The following is a 24,176-nucleotide window of genomic DNA, read 5'->3' as shown; positions in this document are numbered from 1 at the left end:
AGCTTCAAAAGGAAATTGTACTTTGCCATTTGATGGCCAATTCAATTCTAACAAACATTTCTGAAACACGTGACACATTATTTTCCTATAGGCAATGACCTAATAGCTTTCTCATCCATTTAAACCTACTGGTTGATTTCCTCTCCGAGTTACTGACTACTGTCTACTTTTCCTTCAACTGTTCTCACCTGTTTCCTCTGACCTTTTCACCCCATCCAAGTCCCTGTGAACTCACACTATGTTCTCTGCAATAAAGAAGGGACTTTCCTCTTAAACCATACAGTCCTCTAAGAAAAGGAGGATTATTAACCAAAAGGTCTTGTTCAAATTCCAACAGGGGAAACTGTATTTTGCCACCGTATAATTACCCATCATTTATTTAGAAATACTATTTAATATCCCATTCAAAATAAAACCTGTTGCAGAGAAGGCTGCCTCAGAGGGGGCCTGTCTTTTCTAGCACAGAGGAGATGATGTTTCAGAGATGTATGACTAATACTCCTGGGGCAGGAGCCGAGTACATTGGGATCCTTTGGGAATAAAGGTACCTCCAAAGGATCAAAATGATTTTTATTTTATGCGTGAAGTAGACAATCCCATTAGACAGATTTTTTTCCCTCCAGCATTTTGCAGCATCTTCTGAGATTCAGACTCAAGCCAAGAACTGCTTGGTAATATTGTGTGGATGACGCATTACACGGAGATGACTCTGTGACATCATGCCGTCTTGTTCTCAGTAGAGCAACCTGATGTGCCTGCCCTGTACACCCCAGTTCTGTGAGTCACTGCATGATATATTGTCCAGGAAATGCAAAATGATGCTCTTCTTAAAAACTCACGATTAAAAAATTGAGGCTTCCGGCTAGGGAATGTAGAGTGAAAAAAGTTAACTCTCTGGAGGGGCAAGTTCTCATTTCTGTTTTTCTTTTCATTATTGTTTAAGATCCTATAAGGGATTGTAGTTTATAAATAAGTATGACAGGTGGTTATTTTCTTTGGTGTTTTATTGTTACAGAAATGAAGTTTATTTTCCACCAACCAGAACTTCCCACAATGAACAGCTATGCCACTCTTCATCCTAGGAAGCTTTACCATCAAAAATGAATACTGGAGCGCCTGGGTGGCTCAGTCAGTTAAGTGTCTGACCCTTGGTTTCCACTCAGGTCATGATCTCATGGCTTTATGAGTTTGAGCCCTGCATCGGGATTCTCTCTCTCTGTCCCTCCCCTACTCGTGCTGTCTCTGTCTTTCTTAAAATAAATAAACTTAAAAAGAAAGACTTAATATCTGTATGTGTATTATGGATACTGAAGACAATTGACTAAATAAGCATACTCACGCCTGAAGAATTCTGCAATACAAAGCAATCCTTATACACACAAACTTACAGTGAATTTTAGCAATGATAAATTAAAAAGGATAATCTACTAAAGAGAAAATTAAAATTTGGCCTTATCCAAATACTTCCAATCTGAATCAAAAAATCATGTGCTGAACCCCAAACAGAGAGAATTCGAGGTTTAAAAATCTTTTCTTCTTCTGTCTCCACCCTGCAAATTTCAGTAAATAAAATAATTGATGAACCAAAGATTCAGTGAACAAAAAAATGCAGGGAAAAACAGAAACAGCAGAGATTAATCAAGCCAAGATGTTAACAAGGACAGAATCTCTTTCTGGCAAGGCTGACCTTTCCAATCCAGTACATTGTACTCGTCACTCCTGAAGCTTAAGACATCAGGGCAGCCAGACAAATAGCAAGAGCCCAGACCCCCAGGGTTCAAAAGCAATCAGGCAGAGAGCACACATTAAATACCTTCCCTTGCCTCAAAACCACCATTCATCTCCTGTTAGAAATGCACCGTTACTGAGAGGGCAGCATCATTTGGGGCTATGGGTGCTACCGGTTTGATTTGGACCAATGTCTGCTTAAATCCCAAGGAAGGATTCAAGAGCCCATGAAGGTGTGGGTTCCATGGAGGAGGGATCACTCCAGGTAGTCACTTCACAGTTAAAGAAACCCCTGGAACTGCTATTGGATTTGGAGGTCAGGCAACCAGGCAGAACCCGAAGGACCCAAAGGACCCAGACACTCTAATACATCCCCTAGGAATTTTAGTTCTCTCTGTGCCACAGCCCATTTATCTAAGCATGTCTTTTTTTTGCAGATTTCAGGATTTTTCATATAGACAATTATGTCATCTACATATAGAGATATATCATTTCTTCATTTCCAATATGTATGCCTTTTATTTCCTTTTCTTGCTTTTTGCACTAGCTAGAATTTACAACACTATGCTAAATAAGAGTGGTGAGAGCTCATATCCTTGCCTTTTTCCCACGTTTAGGGGGAAAGCATACAGTCTTTCACTATTAACTTTGATGTTGGCTTTAGGATTTTGTAGATTCATTTTATCAAGCTGAGGAATTCCCCACTAGTACTGTTTTTTCTGAGAGGGCTTTTGTTAATTTAAAAAAATGTTGATTTGGGGGGCATCTGTGTGGCTCAGTCTGTTAAGCGTCTGAGTCTTGATTTGGGTTCAGGTCGTGGTCCCAGGATTGTGGGATCAAGCCCCACATCAGGCTCCATGCTGATCCTGCTTGGGATTCTCTCTCTCCCTCTGCCCCTCTCCCCTGCTTGCACACTCTAAAATTTAAAAACAAAAAAATTTTATGTTGAGTTTTTTTTTTATTTGCATCTACTGATATGATCATGCGATTTTTCTTCATTAGCTTGTTAATATGGTGGATTACATTATATGATTTTCAAATGTTAAACCAGTCTTGAATAACTAGAATAAGCCCCATTTGGTTGTGGTGCATAACTGTTTTTATGGAATGCCAAATTCTCCTTCCAACATTCTATTAAGACTTTTATGTCTATATTCATAGTGCAAATAGGTCCATAGTTTTCTTTTTCTTTTTTGCACAATCTTTGTCTGATTTTAGTATCAGGTATATTGGCTTCACAAAATAAATTGCAAGTGTTCCCTTCTCTTCTATTTTTGAAAAGATTTGTAGAATTGGCATTAATTCTTTAAACACTTGTTAGTATTCTCTAGTGAAAACTTCTGGATCTGGAGATTTATTTTAGGAGGTTATTAATTATGAATTAAAATTCCTGAATAGTTATAGGGACCTTCATATTGGGCCTTGTCTATTTCATATTGGGTGAGTTGTGGTAGTTTGTATTTTTCAAGGAATTGGTCTATTTCACCTAAATTGTCAAATGTATGTATGTAGACTTGTTATTAGTCCTTTATTATCCTTTTAATTTTTGCAGGACCTTTAGTAATATTTCTTGTTTCAGGGCACCTGGGTGGCTCAGTCAGTTAAGCATACCAACTCTTGATTTTGGCTCAGGTCATGATCTCACAATTCGTGAGATCGAGCCCCACATCTGGCTCTGTGCTGACAGCATGGAGTCTACTTGGGATTCTCTCTTTCCCTCTCTCTGCCTCTCCCCTGCTGACTCTCTCCCTCTGTCTATATCTCTCAAAATAAATAAATACAATAAGTAAAATGTAAAAACTTAAAAAAATATTTTTTGTTTCATTTCTGCTCTTGGTAATTTGCATCTTCTGTTTTTTGTTTATTAATCTTGCTGGACATTTGTCAATTTTAACTTTTTGTTCCATTAGTTTTCTCTTCTTTTGTTTTTAATCTCATTGATTTCTCTATTCTTATCTTTGTTATCCACTCCCTATGCTTGCTTTGGACTTATTTTGCTTTTTTTCTGGGTTCATGAGGTTGAGAACTTATATTATTGATTTGAGACTTTTCCTCTTTTTTTTTTCCTTAGAATCATTGTTAGTATTTTATTTTAATTTTGTTTGTTTTTCATTTTATTTAAATCCAAGTTAGTTAACATATAGTGTAATAATGGTTTCAGGAGCAGAATTTAGTGATTCATCCCTTACATATAGCACCCAGTGCTCATCCCAACAAGTGCCTTCCTTAATGCCTATCATCCATTTAGCCAACATCCCCCCATCCAACACCCCTCCAGCAACCCTTAGTTTGTTCTCTGTATTCAAGAATCTCTTAAGGTTTGCCTCCCTCTCTGTTTGTATCTTATTTTTCCTTCCCTTCCCCTATGTTCATCTCTTTTGTTTCTTAAATTCCACATGAGTGAAATCATTTGGTATCTTTCTCTGACTTATTTCCCTTAGCATAATACACTCTAGTTCCATCCATGTTGTTGCAAATGGCAAGATTTCATTCTTTCTTATCACCAAGTAATATTCCTTCGTGTGTGTGTGTGTATATATACATATATATGTATACATATATATATGAAGAGGTGGTATGCATACATATATATGTATACTTATATACATATAGATACACACACACACACACACACACACACACACGTCTTCTTCTTCTTTATCCTTTCATCAGTCAATGGACATTTGGGCTCTTTCCATAATTTGGCTATTGTTGACAGTGCTGCTATAAACACTGGGGTGCATTTGCCCCTTCAAATTAGCATTTTTGTGTCCTTTGGATAAATACCCAGTAGTACAATTGTTGGGTGATAAGGTAGCTCTATTTTTAATTTTTTGAGATGCTTTTCCTCTTTTCTAATGAAAGAAAGCATTAAGTACTATAAATTCCCCTTTAAGTATTGTTTTAGCTATGCCCCACAAATTTTTATTATGTTCTATCTTCATTTTCATCAATTCAATTTCTTTTTACTTCAATATAATCTTTGACCCATGGATTACTTAGAATTGCACTGCTTAATTTCCAAATGCTTGAAAATTTTGCTGTCATTCCTCTGCTAATGATTTCTAGATAATTCCATTGTGTGTACAAAGCACATACTTATGACTTCTATTCTCTTAAATTTGTTGAGGTTTGTTTTATGGCCTAAAATATGTTCTATTTTGGTATATGTTCCATGGACACTTGGAAAGAATGTATATACTGCAGTGGTTGGGCAAAGCTTTCTATAAATGTCAATTAGATTTTCTTGGATGATGATGTTGAATTCTTCTATATTCTTGCTAATTTTTCTATTTAGTTATTCTATCAACATTGATAGAGGAGTCCTGAAATCTCCAACTATAATTGTGGATTTGACAATTTCTCCTTATAGTTCTATCAATTTTTACATCACATATTTTACAGCTCTATTGTCATATAGTGCATACCCTTTTAGGATTACTATCTTTTCTTGGGAGACTGACCTTTTGTAATTATATAACGTTCCTTTCTGATCCATATTTTCTTTTCTTTCTACTTTGTGACATGAGTATAGCCACTCCTGATTTATTTTGGTTAATGTCTGCATAATACATCTTTTTAATTTCAATGTTTCTATTTTATTATATTTGAAATGAGTTTCTTACAGACATCATATAGTTGGGCTGTTTTTTAATATACTCTGTCAATCTCTGACTTATAGTTGGTATATTTAAACCATTGACATTTAATGTAATTATTGATATGTTGTGGCTTAAAGCTGCCATTATATCTTTTGTTTCTCTTTGTTCTTTTTCCATTTGTTTTCTTGACTGTCTTAAACATTTTTTAGTGTTATAGAGTTTTTTAGTGGTTGCTCGAGGTATTACATTATATATAGATAATTTATACCTCTACTGATACCATGGGGGCAGGAAGGTGGTCTCCTTACCACTGAGGAGTGATGAAAGTCCTAACTCTCCACTAGGTCTCCTCTGACAGCACTCCAGCAAAGGGGTTTCCTTGTTAAAATGTGAAGAAGGTCAGAGTCTTTTCCAGTATGGGTTAAGGTAGGGCCATAGTTTTTCTGTGATGTTTGACTAGAGTAGAGCAATTATTATCTAAAACTTTTCTTCTTAAATAAATAATAAGAATTTTCTGTCTTCCTAAACTGTCCCTCTCCTAGTCTTCTGGCTACAGACAGCAAGCTTCTACTGGAGATTTCTTTGTCTGCATTTGGTGTTTCTAAGTTACTGGCTTATCAAGCTCCAAGTATGAGACTTACGAGACAAAAAGAAGACCCAGGGAATTTACCATTATGCTGTCCTTGAGTACTAAGGTTCCTAACTGTTCTGCCTTCTTCCTTCTACCTTTCATAATCTTCTTATGTGCATTTTCTATATACTGTCCAGGGTTTGTATTATATTTAACCAAAGAAATAGGGGAAAGTATGTCTATTCCATCTTCCCAGAAGTGCTAAGTGCTTCTTCCTTAGCTGTTTAACAAAGAACACTTAAAAGAACTGAAGGACTATTGGCATGGATGTTTTGAAAAGACAAAGCACCAGCTAGCCATTACACTGTCATATAAATATATTCATTATCAGATAAATATATTTATTGTTAGATAAATATACACTAGTTATCATAAAGTTTAAATTGAACCTTTACTTATTCTGATTATTATCAGAAAATTTGGTTTATCTTTAAGACAAAAAGGAGTTTTCTTGTAATGTGAAATGATTCATTTTAATAATTCAAAAGATTGATCAATTGTAATCTTGATAATATAAATGTTCTTATACGAAAGTACTTTTGTATCAGCTTGTTAATAAATCCTTTAATTTGTGGCAGGTTATAGATAAAGTTTTCAGATTACCTTCTGATAAAAATACAAGCATCTAATAGCAGATAGCAAGAAAGCAACCTGTTTTCTAGCTGGATGAAGCCCCAGCCTCTGTCTTCCTCAATGCTCTAAACATACCTTGTATTTTTTTTCCAGTAACATATGAATTCTAGAGGCAAAATTCAGTTAATCTCTCAATCAGCCTCAAGTGACCAGAATCTTCTAAATTGTAGGAACACAATTATTGTATTCAAGTCTCAGGTACCAACCCCATATGTGAGGGGGAAGGCTTCTGATACCCCTTTCATGCAAGAGTGGGAGAGTGTCTCCAAAATTTTTTAATCAATCATTTCATGAAAATACCCATTAGCATCCCCCTACACATCACAGAGAATTCAACCATTGAGAAATAAAGGACAGGGGGAAGAAAGAAGTAGTGGACAAAGCATTTTACAGTTTTTCCAGAAGTGGAGCAGCTGGTAACTACCGTGTGTTATAGAGTCACTTCTTCAAGTCTCTTTGAGTTTCTGAAAGTCATATTAGGGTGGGATAAACACAGCATTCTTTACAAAGGCTGTTTTCAGGCTTTTTAAAAAACTTATATCCTGGTAGAAAATAGGGAAGGATTGTTAAAGCCCACTCATCTGCCTACCACGACCTAGTCCCCTCAAAATGTGGTTCTCAAAATGTGGACCCCATACCAGACTTACTACATCAGAATCTCTAGAATTAAGGTCCAGGACTAGCATATTTAACAAACTTGTAGTAGCTTGGGAGATCTCTGCCTTTGTACTTTGTGGAACATAGTTCGAAAATCACTGTGCTATGGTTAGATTAATAGCATAACACAGAGAGCAAATCAGATCTCTATGGGGAATACTAGGTGGAAACAGAAGCACAAAAGTCTCCAGGCATAGTAAACAATTAAAGGGCAGCCACCACAGGCGGTCCTGGGATCCAGAGCATGAGTGTCAGTCTTTAGGATGCCAAAGACTAAGCCCAGGCCAGGGTGATTTCTATTGTGTCTGCTTCACTGAGTCATAAGGCGAATGGTAATACAGTATAGGAAAAGGTAGGGGAAATTCCCTTTTTTATGAAATAAACTTTCTTAAAAAGAGTAATTTATTGAAACATTTTATATCTTACTTAAACATCTTACTATGGAAACATGACATTTAAAGAGAAATCTATTAGTCAACAAATGCTAATTAATGAAAGGTGCACTTTCTAAAGTTGACACCAATAGTTTAATTGATCAGCATCATCAGCTAGCATCAATCACTGAGGGTACTTGGGTAGCATTCCAATCAGAGAACAGAAGGAAAGGTTTTGTAGGAAGTGTGCTGCACAAAGTCAAATATATGTACAGTAAACAAATACCTATGCTGTCAAAAAGCAAAACAAAACAGTATACCTATAGAGCCCTCATAAGTCAAACCACGGGAAGCAGGCAATGTTAATGTTAACACTGCTTTTACATGAACTGTTTATGCTTTTAACGTTTTCCAGCTTCTCATATTGCTTTTCCTATAGGTAGGGATTTCACAATTTTGTGTGTAAAAGCATAGCAATATTGACTATACTTTCAGTGTCCTAAAAAGAAGCCAGAATGTCCAAGAAGGAATAAATTTTAAAATATTTATTTCCAAAGAATATATAGTGGCATAGGGGAAAGTTCTTTATACAGTGTTAATTTTTTTTAAAAAGCAGAGGTACAGAACTATATTTCAGTATAATGATGAGTTTGATCCAATTTTGCAAACATATGTGTATATATTTTTTATTTATTTTTATTTTTTTATTTTTTGAAATTTATATCCAAGTTAGTTAGCATATAGTGCAATGGTAAATTCAGGAGTAGAATCCAATGATTCATTCTCTACATATAACACCCTGTGTTCATCCCAACAAGTGCCGTCCTCAGTGCCCCTTGTCCATTTAGCCCATCCCCCCAACCCAAAACCCCTCCATCAACCCTCAATTGCTCCCTCTCTCTCTAAAAAAACAGTCCCTTATGTTTTGCCCCTTCCCTGTTTTTATATTATTTTTGTTTCCCTTCCCTTATGTTCATCTATTCTGTATCTTAAATTCCACATGAGTGAAGTCATATGATATGTGTCTTTCTCTGACTAACTGAAAAAAACACTCATGGATGAAATAAATGTGCCAATACATTTATTTCAACTTTGGGTGTTAAGGGTATATTATTTTCTACTTTACATTTTTTTGTTTCAAAATTGTCTATAATAAATGTCTATTCATTCTATTAGAAAAAAAGGTTGTCTTTTTCTAAGTGACCAAGCTTCCATTCTCTTGAAATAATTCTACAATCTTGTCTACTTATTCATGTCCTTTTTAGCAATAAAACCGTTCCCAACCACCACATATCCTTAAAGCACAAAGACATTGACCCCAAATTTGAACACAAATCATTGAAGCTCTAAAATTCTAGATCTCTCCATATTCCATGTATTGGCACATTTATTTCATCCATAAAGAAGATATAGGGGGGCACCTGGGTGGCTCAGTCAGTTAAGCTTCCAACTTCGGCTCAGGTCATGATCTCACAGTTCATGAGTTTGGGCCCCACATGCGGCTCTGTGCTGACAAATCAGAGCCTGGAGCCTACTTCAGATTCTGTGTCTCCCTCTCTCTCTGTTCTGCCCCAGTTCACACTGTGTCTGTCTGTCTGTCTGTCTGTCTCTCTCAAAAATCAATAAAAACATTAAAACAAAAAAGAAGATATAGGATAATAAGTAATTTTACCAGATCCTGGTTTGTCTGCCATTTTACCATTCACATTCTGCTGTACTTACATTAGGCTTTATAAAGGATATGTCAAATACTAACAACTGAGACTTCACCTGTCGGAGAGGCATGGCTTGAGGATATAAATCATATATACCTCCTGTTCCTAATATAAGGAAGAAGATTGGCATATGTCATTGGAGACAACATAACAGACAGCTGCTTCTGTGATGCCACCTTTTGCATTAGTCAAAATATTGCTTAGGAAATACTTGTCAGGATAAGACAAGGTTATATATACCGTTACCCACAGGACTGAGGACAGTCACCAAACATATGTGTACAAGACAAAAAAAATTTGCTACATAAAATCTTCATTCTTGAGTTACTCCAGTGGCATATATAGCAAAGAGAGGGTTTGAGATTCAAGAGGGAAAATAGAAAAGGAATTCAAGCTCCAGAGTTGCTCTATAAGAGAGATTAGTGGATATGAGTCTCATTGGTACAAGGAGAGGCACATTATGAAACGATAGTTGAACAATTATGGGTCCCAATTATCCCACTTATTACCTTTGTAACCACTGATGAATCACACAACATCTTTGCTCCTCATTTTCCTCATTTGTGAAAGAAGAATTAAAATATTCAAATGGATAAGATGATTAAGAGAATCACAGGAAGAAGTATATGCAAATTATTTGGGTCGTAAATGTTTGGGTTCCCTACACTTACTAAATGTCCATCAACTGACGAATGGATAAAGAAGTTGTGGTTTATATACACAATGGAATACTACTTGGCAATGAGAAAGAATGAAATATGGTCTTTTGTAGCAACATGGATGGAACTGGAGTGTTATGCTAAATGAAATAAGTCATACAGAGAAAGACAGATACCATATGTTTTCACTCTTATGTGGATCCTGAGAAACTTAACAGAAGACCATGGGGGAGGGGAAGGTAAAAAAAAAAAAGAGAGAGGGAGAGAGCCAAACCATAAGAGACTCTTAAAAACTGAGAATAAACTGAGGGTTGATGGGGGGTGGGAGGTAGGGAAGGGTGGGTGATGGGCATTGAGGAGGGCGACTGTTGGGATGAGCACTGGGTGGTGTATGGAAACCAATGTGACAATAAATTTAATATTAAAAGTAAATAAATAAATGAAAACAATTTGAAAAATAAAAAATATTCAAATGGATAGATGATTAAGAGAATCACATGAAGAAATACATGCAAATTATTTGGGTCATAAGTGTTTGGGTTCCCTAGCAAGTTCCCATTCATCTGTGGTCATCTGTGAGGAAGAAATTTAGGCATTTGATTGGTGTCAGGGATTGGGTTCCATGAGATAAAGGTCAGAGGCTGCTACCCAAGGCCACACAGTAGCCTCACAGCAAAAAGAGCAAAAGTCAAGCCTGAATCTTTTAACACTATTTTTTTCCCAACTATAGGTCACAACCTATTAGTGGGATGCACATCAATTTACTGTGCTGTGATTAGCAGTTTTTTAAGTGAAATGGAATCGACTACATTAGAGTTCATTTAATGTGATAAGGGTTAGTTTCATGAAACTCTTGGTTTGGTTTTATATATATGTATATGTTAATGTATGTATGTTGGATTGTGATGTGAAAATATATATTACTGAGGGTCAAGGTCAAACAACTTTGAAAAACACTTCTTTAAGAAAGCCAAGTTTCAAAATCTCAGCCCAAAGGTTCACATCACAGTGATTCAGCGTTTGAAGGAATCAGGATGGGAACTGATTAGGAACAGTATGAGGGCAGAATCTCTAGTGATTGCTGGAACAGGTTTGGGGTATCCATACTCCCTATATCTATGAATAGTATGTAGTGAGCCAGGCTGACTTATCACAGGCATAGAAGACCCTAAATACTAGAAAGGTCTGGTTCCCAGTATGCTGGGGGTTAGCAGTTTCCTTCATATTCTCCAGGGAAATCACTGATCCTCTCTACTAGGGTACCTTGGGTTTTGTTCACCTGCTCTGTGGAACTCCTCATCTGGGACTTGTTTTCTTACCTCCCTTCTGCCATACACACCTTTTAGGACTGAGCCTTGTTCTCATTCTTCCCCACCTCACCTCACTCAGAGTTCTGTGCACTCGACAGCACCTTGTTCTATTCCATGACCAGTCCCCACACTGCCCCTCCCCATTACATCTCATCATTCGGCCCAAAATGGAATTGATTTCCCACAACTCAACTCAGAATCAGAACAGATGAAATCTCTCTCCAACATGAAAACCTTTCAATATTTACCACATCTTTAAATTTGATTAGCTTATCTTGTGTGTCTTCACCTAATCACCAGAACAGACCATAGAGATGGAGCATGACCAGAAACCTCCTACCTGGAGCACCAGTCACAGATTACTGCTCCAACAGCAAACAGAAGTCTCTTTGTTTATAGTAACTTCCAGCTTATCTCTGCCCACAAGGATCTCATGCACAATTGTCAAGGGTCCCATGAGGTTCTGATAGCCAATATCTACCAGTGTCCTATAGAAAATTATCTTGATGCCATTTCAGGCTACCAAAAATGCCAAAAATACTATGAGGAAGTCGTGGAATGGTTTGTTAAAAATCCATTTATAACACACAGAGAGAAAGAAGAGAAAAGTGATCAGGGTAATTTAACACATTTAGATAGGGTACAGATAGGGTAGAAGAGCCTCACTGCTTGAATTCTGGGTTAGCAATGTTCATTTGTCTTCTCTCTCTCTCTCTCTCTCTCACTCCCTCTCTCTCCCTCTCTCTCCCTCTGTTAATAGAAAGGACTGCCCACATCCACATCCCCACCCCGGCCTAGAAAAGAAGAGATGAAGGGGAAAAGCTTCCCTCACAACTATGCTGGAGAGAGGAGGAGAAAGCCAACAATTAAGTAATTTCAACAGTCTGGAATTACTTTTATATTGCATGTTGTGTACATATCCTCCATTAATTTTCACAATCTTGAATTTCCTTATTTCCATCTGGTATTATTTATCTTATTTTATTCTAGATTCCTTCAGAATTCAGACACACTAAGGTGTTGAGAAACAACTTTCCTCAAGCTTAGTGGCCAGCTTTCATTCATTGTGTGAAAATTAACACACCAGAATCCCCGTTCCTCCCAGAATCACACCATTCCCATAATCTCAGTGGCCTTGGGCTTTTCCTTCTGGGCTTCCCTGCTAATGGGCCTGTTGGGCTGCCTAGGACTAGGCTTCTGGGTCTTCTGGAACCTTAGTGCCATTTACAGTGTTCTATCCCCACTCCTGCTGTCTTAAGATATGCCTTGGCTTCTTCCAGGACAGCCACTTGCTACTGCCAGCAATTTACCAGTAACTAGCAGCAATTAGCAGCAGCCTGAGTTAACATACTTTAGAAGCAACTCAGCAAACTCAGACGGAGAAATCTCAGAATTTTGGAGAATGGCTGACCTTTCCCCATCCTCCAGCTGCAGAGAGAAGCCTTACACCTATCTCCTCAGAATTCTAAAGAGACTGCTAATGTACACTAGATCTTGTAAACTCACAAGGAGCCATTCATTTTTTGGGTCTGCAACATATCTTTCCGGAGCCCCCTCCATGAAACATGGGCTTAGGCCATGCCAGATGGCAAGTGACTAGCTTCATGCTATCCTCAGTGATGAAGGCTCAGAATTCATTCACCTTGAGCTTCTTCCACCAATAAATGGCACCAAAGGATTTCACAGGGGCAATGTTCAGAGGTGGCTCATGAAAAAGAATCGTAATACCCTCATTATTCCATCCAAGACATAGATGGGCTGTGCCCACCATCCAGTACCCAGAAATCAAACTCTGCTGAAAAACAAGACATGGGCATTAGTGTGGAACTGCTCGTCATCTCCTGGAGAAAACCAATCAGCAATCTATCTACGTATTATTAAAAACAAACAATTATTGAGCCTCTCCTATATTCCAGACACAGTGCAGACACTGGTATTCAGACCAAAGAGTTCACAGGTTGGAAGGAGAGAGAATGAGAGATCTAAGTAGACAGTTACTACAGGAAGCACTGGGTTCTGGAGAAGCTTATAAGAGGACATCAGGAAAGGCTTCCTGAGAAGCTGATGCTCAAACCGAGCCTTAAAGAACAAACAGGAGTCAGCAGGGCAGAGACAGCAGAGGGCACATCATGTGCAGATGGTCTGAGATAATGAGAAAACCTGGGACACTTGGGGAGCTGTACTTTTAGTTCAGCCAGTAGGTCAGGGAATGAGATAGGCATGATGTGGCAAGAGGTGAGACTGCAGAAGAAGAGTCAATGGAGGCAAAAGTCTAGAGGTTCTTGGTGAATTCCAAGGTTCTCCCAATCACAATCTCTATTTTCTTAAAAAAGAGTCATGAAAGAATGGAATTCTAGGCATAGAAGAGAAGTGGGATATCAACTAAGGTCACCTATTTTATACACAAGTAAGCTAAGGCCCACAGTGGTCAAATGAGGATAAGAGGCAGCACACTGAGATGATGGGATGATAGCAGTTCACATATGTATAACATCTTACAGTCCACCAAGCTCTTTTACTTATCACATATCGAAGATGGAGGGAAATGTGCACAAGTTAAAAGACCTAAGTTGTCAGCATGCCTCAATCACTGCCTGGGACAAGTGATTCTCAGTAAGTCCTTTTATGGCTCTGGATCTCATTTTCACATCTACTGGATGAAGAGGCTGGATCAGTAATGCTTTTTCCAGTTCTAACACCCCACGTTTCTAAAAGCCGGTACCACCACATCTTTACTGCCATATTAGAAAAAAATAACTTCTCCTACAAAGGCTTAGAGTTATAATTTTCTGAAGGTTTCAAGATGGATCTAACCCGTATTTCTAATAATAATCCATTTCCTGCTTAAATCAACTGGTCACAAATAATCTCACATCACCCTTATTAAAAATATCTCCAATTAAACCAAGAAACAAGTTGCCTCCATAAACTCTGGAAATCCATCTGAAACCAAAAGAGCCATTATTGCACTCCACACTGAAAGTGTTTCCTTGCAAACAAAGTGCCCAAAATTATAGCTTTCTTTCTTTTTTAGTTTAAATTTAGGCACTGAAAACCCACAGGGACATTCTATAATAAAGAAATGAATATGTCGCACCTTCTGCCTTTCTCATCATCTATTATTAAAGACATTTGCAGGAGAGCAGGCTCACATTGCTTACGAATCCATCCAGGCCTGCTGCTAATTCTCATTATGAGGTAAGGAGCACAATCTGAGAGGTCCTTCGTCTTTTGGAGAGTGGAACAATGTAGCTGTCAACGCAAAGATTGAAGACGCAGGTGGGCACGACTCAGCTGGAGCAAAAGGATGCAACAGTGACCATGTTTCATGCAATGACCTGAAAATCAAGAGAAGAGAAGAAAAACACAAATGTAATTTGCTAAGTTTCTCGGCAATGGTTTTAAAATTGGAGTTCTGTGCTTCAAGGCACTGTGCTCTAGTGTGGGATCAAACATGGAAAAGCTCAGCCTGTCCTCAAGGAGTTTACAAGGAACAGGAGATGAAAAATGAAAAGTAGAAGGCAGCAAGAGATGGTATCACGAGATCAGAAGGTGAGTTCAGAGAGGAGAGAAATCATATCCTGGCCGATCAGTGAGGCTGCAACCATCTGGGGCAGGGCAGGGCTGTGGCAGGAGGTAAGTGCCACATCTGCCCTCCAGGCTGTCTGAGCCACCCTCCCCTCCTCTCACCCTGCACTCGAACTTCACTTCACAATTTCCTCCATGGCATCATCTGGACTTCCTTCTTTCCTTCCTCTCCTTCTTTCACCTGTTCATTCTGTATCTCCTCCGCTAGAATGCAAGTTCCATGAAAGCAGAACTTTGCCTCGCTCTCTTCAGTGCCTAGAATAGTGACTGGCATGTAACAGGTACTCAATAAATGGTGGGAAGGTAAGGCAGGCATCCAGGAAATAAGGGGGGGGGGGGGGGGGAAGGTAAGATACAATCCACAACAATGAATCCATGTCCCTGCTCATCTTTACCTCACATCCTATTCACATTTTAAAGTTTGATGTAAATTACTTCCACTGAGAGATCTGCCCCTACTGCCTTTAGCGCACCCAAGTCTTAACTTGGCCCAAAATTCTTTTACAGTCCTGTGTCTGGCCATTCCCCACCACACATCCCACCAAACTGCACAATTGTTTGTACACGCCATGTCTTCGCCCCTGCTGTTCCCTGCACCTAGAATAGCATCCTTCTTGTACCTTTCTCTGCCAGATAAACTCCTACTCTTTCTTCAAAACACAATGTAGCAAGTTAGCAATATCTAACAAAATGTTAAATATGCACTCCTTTTGATCCATCTACCCACGTCAGTAAATGTATGCTTGAGGTTTTCCTGCACAGGGCAAATGTTAGCTCTTCTAGAAAGTTCTTTCTGTACGCTGAGGCCAGGCCACAGGCTCGCCCATGTTTCAATAGCACAAAGAATACCCCTTTCATATATCGTTTATCCCACAAATGTGTAACTATTTGTTTACAAGGTGTTCTCCTCATAGCAAACCTGAGCAGCTCATGAAATTTACACTCATATGGGTAGACAGACAAAAATGTAAGAAAGCAAATAAATACATAAATAGTACTTTCAGATAAAAGCTGAAAAAAGGTGGATAATGCGATCGCCAAATAAGGAATAAGAATCTCCCTTTTTACTTATTGTGCACTTGTTGTGTATCAATGGTTGACACATGTTTAAATCTAAATTCTCTTCTAGGGGCGCCTGGGTGGCGCAGTCGGTTAAGCATCCGACTTCAGCCAGGTCACGATCTCGCGGTCCGTGAGTTCGAGCCCCGCGTCAGGCTCTGGGCTGATGGCTCAGAGCCTGGAGCCTGTTTCCGATTCTGTGTCTCCCTCTCTCTCTGCCCCTCCCCCGTTCATGCTCTGTCTCTCTCTGTCCCAAAAATAAATAAACGTTGGAAAAAAAAAATCTAAATTCTCTTCTAAATGTCTGTACTATGCACTTTGATATTCTATGGTATGTTGCAGTCACACAGGTCCTGTCTGCTCAAGTGTGCTATCAGATTACAGCAGGCAAAAGCCAAATCCTATATGTCTTTTGCCTACCCCATGTCACCTAGCATAGGTAGAACAGCAGGATTTCAGTTACTACCTGGTTGGTCATAGAAATAAATTAAAGCACAGGTGCTACTGACAAGATCCATGAATAAAGAGATCAAACCCACGAATCCAAAAATGGAAAATGCTCACTGTTAATTTCACTAGAGATCTGTGCCTGGCCCCTGACTAGCTCATTAATAAACAACAAAAAACACTGAGGCTGTGGATCAGTATAACTCTAATATGTAATCTGAATTTACTGTCTATAAAGTGAATTTGTGACGTATAAGAATCTTTATTTTGAAGGAGTACAGAAACCTACAGGAAGTGAATCATGCATAGTCTCTGATTTCTATACCCTCTATTTTCTGTTTTATGGCAGCCTCATAAGGGAATAACTGCTACCATTAGAAGAGGAAGGAAAAGGAAGAGAATCACACACATAATTAGTAAGAATGAACAGGCATGTCACAGATTGGGAAAAATTATCACAAAACATATATATATATGGAGGGGCCCCTGGGTGCCTCAGTTGGTTGAGGGTCTGACTCTTGATATCAGCTCAGGACATAGCTCACAGTTTTTGAAATTGAGCCACATGTCAGGCTCCCACTGACATTCCTGCTGAGAGAACCCCTACTTGGGATTCTCTCTCTCTCTCTCTCTCTCTCTCTCTCTCTCTCCCTCCCTCCCTCCCTCCCTCCGCCCCTCTCCCCTGTTCATGCTCTCTCTCAAAATTAATAAATAAACTTAAAAGGACATATATATGGAATATTATTGCACATGTACAAGATGGGAAAAATTTTTAAAAATCTGACATTAAGAAATGTTTTCAAGAATGTGGCCCATTGGAAAAAATAAAAGAATGTGGCTCACTGGGAACTCTCATCCATTGCTGGTAGAAGTGCAAATATATCCAGCTACAGTTGATTCTCATTATCGGGAGTAGTTATGTTCTATAAAGTTGCCACAAACACTGAATTAGCAAATGGTGAACCCACTGCTCCTGGGGGAAGGAAAGGAATAGTTCTCTGCAAGTCTCTAGTCACAATGTTTTTGTCAACCAATCAATACATAAACTTGTTTTATGTGTGTTTCTGTTCAAAGACACCTTATTTAATATATATTGTTGATTCACCAACATTGAATTCATGGCTAATAGCACTATAACTAATGCCTAAAGGAAACATCTAAAACACATATTTTCTCTGTAAGGCATATTATAGCTTTCTTGTGCTTAGGAATACTAGACAGTACTTCAGCACTGCATACACTTGGGGGCCATTTTAAATGGTGAAATCAATGAAAAGCACAAAAATATGAAAAACTTGGCACTAACAGACATATAAAGGATACTTGTTTATAGTAAGAGGGCTGAAACAAGAAGGCACTGTCACCTTATTTAGCCTCAGCTGGGAGTGTGCACACTGGCAACTCAAAATATTTTACCACCCTGCACCTGTCTGTAATTCACCATGAAAACAGCATGAGTATAGACTTTGGAGTTACAGATGAATTCTGTCAAGTAGGAGAAATCATAAATGCAGACTCTGCAAATAAGATAAACTGTACTTTGGAAAAGAGCATTTATAATAATTATTATAAATCAATTTAATTATGAGCATGCACTGTAACCCAGCAATTCCCTCCTAGATGTAAACATTATAGAAATCGTGTAAAGGCACCTGGGTGGCTCAGTCAGTTGGGCATCTGAGTTTGATTCAGGTCATGATCTCATAGTTCGTGGGTTCGAGCCCCACATTGGGCTCTGTCTGTGCTGACAGCTCAGAAGCTGGAGCCTGCTTTGGATTCTGTGTCTCCCTCTCTCTCTGTCCCTCCCCTGCTCGCTCTCTCTCTCCTCTTAAAGATAAATAAACATTAAATTTTTTTTAATAGATTAAAATTAAAAAATAAAAGAAATCCTTGTAAGTGTTCAGCAGAAGATATATACAGATTTATTTGTAATACATCATTCATAATAGACACAAACTGAAAGCAACCTAAATACCCATCCTTAGTAGAATGGGTAAATATATTGTAGAACAGTTACATAACTGCAATACCATACAGCAATTTTTTTTAAACTACAATTGCATGCAACAATACAAATGACTGTCACAAGTGCAGAATGAAAGATAACATGCAAATGTAGTGTAGAATGAAAGAATACTCACTGCATGATCCCATTTTATAAAACACAGAGTTTTTAATACTTCATTTTTTGTTGAAGAATACAAACAGGTGTGATTCTATAAAGAAAAGCCAAATGGGGCACCTGGGTGGCTTCAGTCGGTTAAGTGTCCACCTCTTCACTCGGCTCAGCTCGTGATCTCATGGTTAGTGAGAAGGAGCCCCACACTGAGCTTTTCGCTGAGAGCATGGAGCCTCCTTGGGTTTCTTTCTCTCTCCCTCTCCCCTTGTGTTTTCGCTTGCATGTGTGCACTCTCTTTCTCTCTCAAAATAAATTAAAAAAAAACATTTTTGGGGGTGCCTGCGTGGTTCAGTCAGTTAAGTGTCTGACTTCAGCTCAGGTCATGATCTCACAGTTCTGAGTTGGAGCCTGGTGTCAGGCTCTGTGCTGACAGCTTGGAGCCTGGAGCCTGTGTCAGATTCTGTGTCTCTCTCTCTGCCCCTACCCCACTTACACGCACACACGGTGCTGTCTCTCAAAAATAAATAAACATTAAAAAAAATTCTCTCAAAAATAAATAAACATTAAAAATTTTTTTTAATTTTTTTAATGTTTATTTATTTTTGAGAGAGAGAAAAGAAAGTTAGGGGCAGGGAGGGGTAGAGAGAGACACACACACAGAATCCGAAGCAGGCTCCAGGCTCTGAGCTGTCAGTACACAGCCTGACATGGGGCTTGAACTCATGAGCCACAAGATCATGACCTGAGCCAAAGGCAGATGCTTAACCGACTGAGCCACCCAGGCACCCCATAACATTAAAAAAATCTTTTAAACACATTTTTAAAAAGGCAAAACTACAATTATTTGAACTATGCACATAGGTTTATATACATTGTTCTGCATATATGGTATACTTTATAATAAAAAGAAAATTTTAATGTTTTTTAGAAGGGTCAGAATGCTCCCCAAGTAAGATTTCTATATGAAATGGGCAAAGGAAGGCAAGCAAGACCTATCTGCAAAGAGGCTTTTTAGCTTTTCCCAATGATTACCACTTTAATAAGAGCATACATCAATTCATTTGCTTTTTCTTAATATTATATTTGAGTTGGAGGGCTTTATTTATCTAAGCACCTTGGAGAACAAATACAAAAAGTTGAATTGTCTACGCAACATCAAAGCCACAAAGTGTAAAACAAAATAATCGTCACAGTAACCAACTTTTCTATAGGATGTATAACTTCTTTTTTGATCATGACATTCAGCGGATTCACCTTTCATCTATTAATCCAGAGTCCATCACTTGCCCTACACAGATGAGTGACCTTGAATTAATCATGTAACTTCTCAGGTATCTAGTTTTCTCATCTTCAGTACATAGGGTGTGGGCCAGCAATCTCTAAATTGCTTTCCAGTACTAACACTGAAACTTGGAATGGAATGTTTTTATTTTGGTTTTTTTTTTTTAGGGTTTTTTTTTAATGTTTATTTTTTAGAGAGAGACAGAGCATGAGCAGGGGACTGGCAGAGATACAGGGAGACACAGAGCCAGAAGCAGGCTCCAGGCTCTGAGCTGTCAGCACACAGCCCGACACAGGGCTTGAACCCAGGAACTAAGAGATCATGATGTGAGCTGAAGTGGGATGCGTAACTGACTGAGCCACCCAGGCGCCCCTCGAGTGAAATGTTTTTAAAGGAGAATCCTTCACCTTAATGCTCAACCTGCGTTGACCTGCATTTAAATGATAAATGACCTGACAACCAAAGAAAATAATATAATCAAAAGGCAATCGGGGGCACCTGGGTGTCAGTGGGTTAAGCTTGTGACTCTTGATTTCAGATCAGGTCTTGATCTCAGGGTTGTCAGTTCAAGCCCTGCACTGGGCTCTGCACTAGGCATGAAGCCTACTTTAAAAAAAAAAAAAACAACAATCAGAATTGCAAAGGAATTATCATAATTTTAATCTCCCTTATGTAAATTGACCTAAAATACAGGTTGTTATCAATAAATCCCTCAGCATGTAAAACAAGAACTCAGACCTTAGGGAACAAAAAGCAGGACATGATTAAATTGAAAGAAAACCACACATTTGACAGTACAGTCACTCCACAAAGTTTCTGAAGGGCCCTTATCCAAGCTGTTTCTCACTGCCCCTTGTGACCTTCATAAAGTAATTCATTAGGCTTTGAGAAGTGCAGGTTGACATTTGTAATATGTGTTTCAGGTTATAATATGTTGCTAAATGTGAAAAAATAAAAGCAATGATCTTTAATTCAAATAGATCCATAAGCATATCCAATTGCCTGTTTTGCCTGCTATAACAGCTACAAGATTACGAGATTTTTCACCTTGTACATAAAGCATTAGTAGGTGAGGGGCGCCTGGGTGGCTCAGGTCATGATTTCACAGTTTGTGAGACTGAGCCCTGCGTAGGGCTCTGTGCTGGGGGCTCTGTGCTGGCGGCTCAGAGTCTGGAGGCTGCTTCGGGTTTAGTGTCTCCCTGTCTCTCTGCCCCTCCCCGCCCCCTGTGTCTCTCAAAAATGAATAAACATTAAACAAAAAAAAAAAGCATTAGTAGGTGATTAGGTCAGGAGCCTCGAACAGCCAAAATGGTTAACTCAATCACTTCCCCATTAGCACAGGTCTATGGGTCCTGGCCTTCAATTTTGCGTCTGGGTGAAGAGCTTATGCTTTTGAACTGCAATCTCTGTCCTCTGCTGCCAGTGCATCCAGCAAGTAAGAAAACTGATTTTTTTAAGGGCTTTTGTGGAGACTGATGTTAAATCTGCTGCAGTTTTAATAACAGTTAAAATTGAAGAGCAAATGATCTTATGAACATTTGGGACTTGTTGAAATCCTCTCTCTCCAAATTTGAAATTCTTCAGCACACTAAGCCCTACTCTGTCCCAGAAGTCAACTACCCTAGAAGAGTCCTGATGGGATTCTTTATTTCATTAAGAGGAAAAAAGATATTCCTAATCTTCCATTTCAAGAATGATGCTCGCTAACATCTGCTGAGTGCTCACAGCGCTAGGCACTGTTAAATGGTTTACATGCACTATTTCTTTTAAAACTTGTAACAAGTCCAAGTAGCTAATACTGTCATGATCCTCACTTTGTGGATAAGGACATGAAGGACTGAGAGATAAGTAATTTGCCCAGGATCACATAGGAAGTACTGGGTCTAGGAATGGAACCCTGGAATCCAGACACAGTGCTGCAATGCATTTCTTTTCAAAAACATCTATACATTGTTGTCACATTCTTCCTTCCAGTACTGTATCATAGTAAACACCATTTAGGTTACCTTCACAGCCCCGGTAACCCTCTTCTTCTGAGAACTGCCTACACACACACACACACACACACACACACACACACACAGGCAGAATCTTGCCAACACGCACCTACTATGTTACTTCACCTTTTTTATCAGAGCTGATTGAATCATGAGTGGACACCTGACCTAGGTTGCGCCAGTCAGAATCTTTCTCTCAAGAATTCAAACTGAAAGCACTAGTGTGGAAGCATTAGGAGCTGTCAAGTTAATGGCCAAATTCTCTAGTGATCAAGTTGGTGAGGTTCCCAGAGCTGCCTGGCTTAGCCCCTTTCTGTGTCCTTATTCAGTTTTCCTAGAATTCCATGAAGTTTCTTCTCATGAATCTAGGTTGCACAAGAGTGGTAACTAAGACATAGTCATTTTCAACATCTACTATGTGACAGGCACATAGATAGAAACTTAGTGGGTGGAAATAATGAAGCAACAGAAAGGGAAATAAACTGATCCCATTTACAATTGCACCAAGAGCCATAAAATACCTAGGAATAAACCTAACCAAAGATGTAAAAGATCTGTATGCTGAAAACTATAGAAAGCTTATGAAGGAAATTGAAGAAGGAATATGAAGGAATTGAAGAAGAACACAAAGAAATAGAAAAATATTCCATGCTCATGGATTGGAAGACTAAATATTGTTAAAATGTCAGTACTACCCAAAGCAATCTAAAACATTCAATGCAATCCCAATCAAAATTTCACCAGCATTCTTCTCAAAGCTAGAACAAATTATCTTAAAGGTTGTATGGAACCATAAAAGACCCCAAATAACCAAAGTAATACTGAAGAAGAAAACCAAAGCGGGAGGCATCACAATCCCAGACTTAGCCTCTACTACAAAGCTGTAATAATCAAGATAGTATAGTATTGGCACAAAAATAGACACATAGATCAATGGAATAGAATAGGGAACCCGGGATTGGACCCACAAATGTATGGCCAACTACTCTTTGACAAAGCAGGACAAATGGAAAAAAGACAGTCTCTTTGGCAAATGGTGGAGAACTGGACAGCAACATGCAGAAGAATAAAACTGGACCACTTTCATACACAAAAATAAACTCAAAACGGATGAAAGACCTAAATGTGAGACAGGAAACCATCAAATCCCTAGGAGAGAAAACAACAACAACCTCTTTGACCTCAGCCGCAGCAACTTCTTACTTGACATTTGTCTGAAGGCAAGGGAAATAAAAGCAAAAATGAACTATTGGGACCTCATCAACATAAAAAGCATTGGCACAGCAAAGGAAACAATCAACAAAACTAAAACTCAACCGACAGAACAGGAAAAGATATTTGCAAATGACATATCGGATAAAGGGTTAGTATCCAAAATCTATAAAGAACTCACCAAATTCCACACCCAAAAAACAAATAATCCAGTGAAGAAATGGGCAGAAGACATGAATAGACACTCTTCTAAAGAAGACTTCCAGATGACCAACAGACACATGAAATGATGCTCAACATTACTCATCATCAGGGAAACACAAACCAAAGCCACACTGAGATACCACATCACACCAGTCAGAGAGGCTAAAATGAACAAATCAGGAAACTATAGATGCTGGAGAGGATGTGGAGAAATGGGAACCCTCTTGCACTGTTGGTGGGAAGGCAAACTGGTGCAGCTGCTCTGGAAAACAGTGTGGAAGTTCCTCAAAAAATTAAAAATAGAACTACCCTACGACCCAGCAATAGCACTGCTAGGAATTTATCCAAGGGATACAGGAGTGCTGACACATAGAGGCACATGTACCCCAATGTTTATAGCAGTGCTTTTATGGAAAGAGCCTAAATGTCCATCAACTGATGAATGGATAAAGGACATGTGGTTTATATATACAATGAAATACTACTTGGCAATGAGAAAGAATAAAATCATTCCATTTGCAGCAACGTGGATGGAACTGGAGGGTATTATGCTAAGTGAAATACGTCAGTCAGACAAAGACAGATACCATATGTTTTCACTCATATGTGGATCCTGAGAAACTTAACAGAAGACCATAGGGGAAGGGAAGGGGAAAAAAAATAGTTACAGAGAGGGAGGGAGCAAACCATAAGAGACTCTTAAATACAGAGAACAAACTGAGGATTAATGGGGGATGGAGGAGAGGGGAAAGTGCGTGATGGGCATTGAGGAGGGCACTTGTTGGGATGAGCACCGGGTGCTGTATATAAGCCAATTTGACAATGAATTATATTAAAAAAAAGAAAAAAGAAACTTAGTGAGTGAGTGAGACATTAAAACTAAGCACACAAATAAATATATAGTTACCAGTTGTAAAAGGTGCCGCAGCAAAAAAGTGTGGGTGCTCTTAAAGAGGGAA

The 24,176-nt window shown here is 38.7% G+C and overlaps 1 long non-coding RNA gene across 3 annotated transcripts in view; it reads right to left on the bottom strand.

Moving 5' to 3' along the window:
* The window catches only part of LOC121038178 (uncharacterized), a 125,979-nt gene that overhangs the window by 798 nt on the left and 101,005 nt on the right, over positions 1-24,176 (bottom strand). For all 3 annotated transcript variants that reach the window (XR_005794201.1, XR_005794203.1, XR_005794202.1), the window contains exon 2: positions 14,407-14,647. This is a non-coding gene — a long non-coding RNA (uncharacterized LOC121038178). The remainder of the gene's footprint in view (positions 1-14,406; positions 14,648-24,176) is intronic.

The sequence above is a fragment of the Herpailurus yagouaroundi genome, unplaced genomic scaffold (assembly GCF_014898765.1).
Source record: "Herpailurus yagouaroundi ecotype Mexico unplaced genomic scaffold, PumYag 165, whole genome shotgun sequence".
Taxonomy (NCBI): Eukaryota; Metazoa; Chordata; class Mammalia; order Carnivora; family Felidae; genus Herpailurus; species Herpailurus yagouaroundi.
Note: the sequence above shows the minus strand (reverse complement) of the source record. Positions and strands in the feature narration are given on the sequence as shown.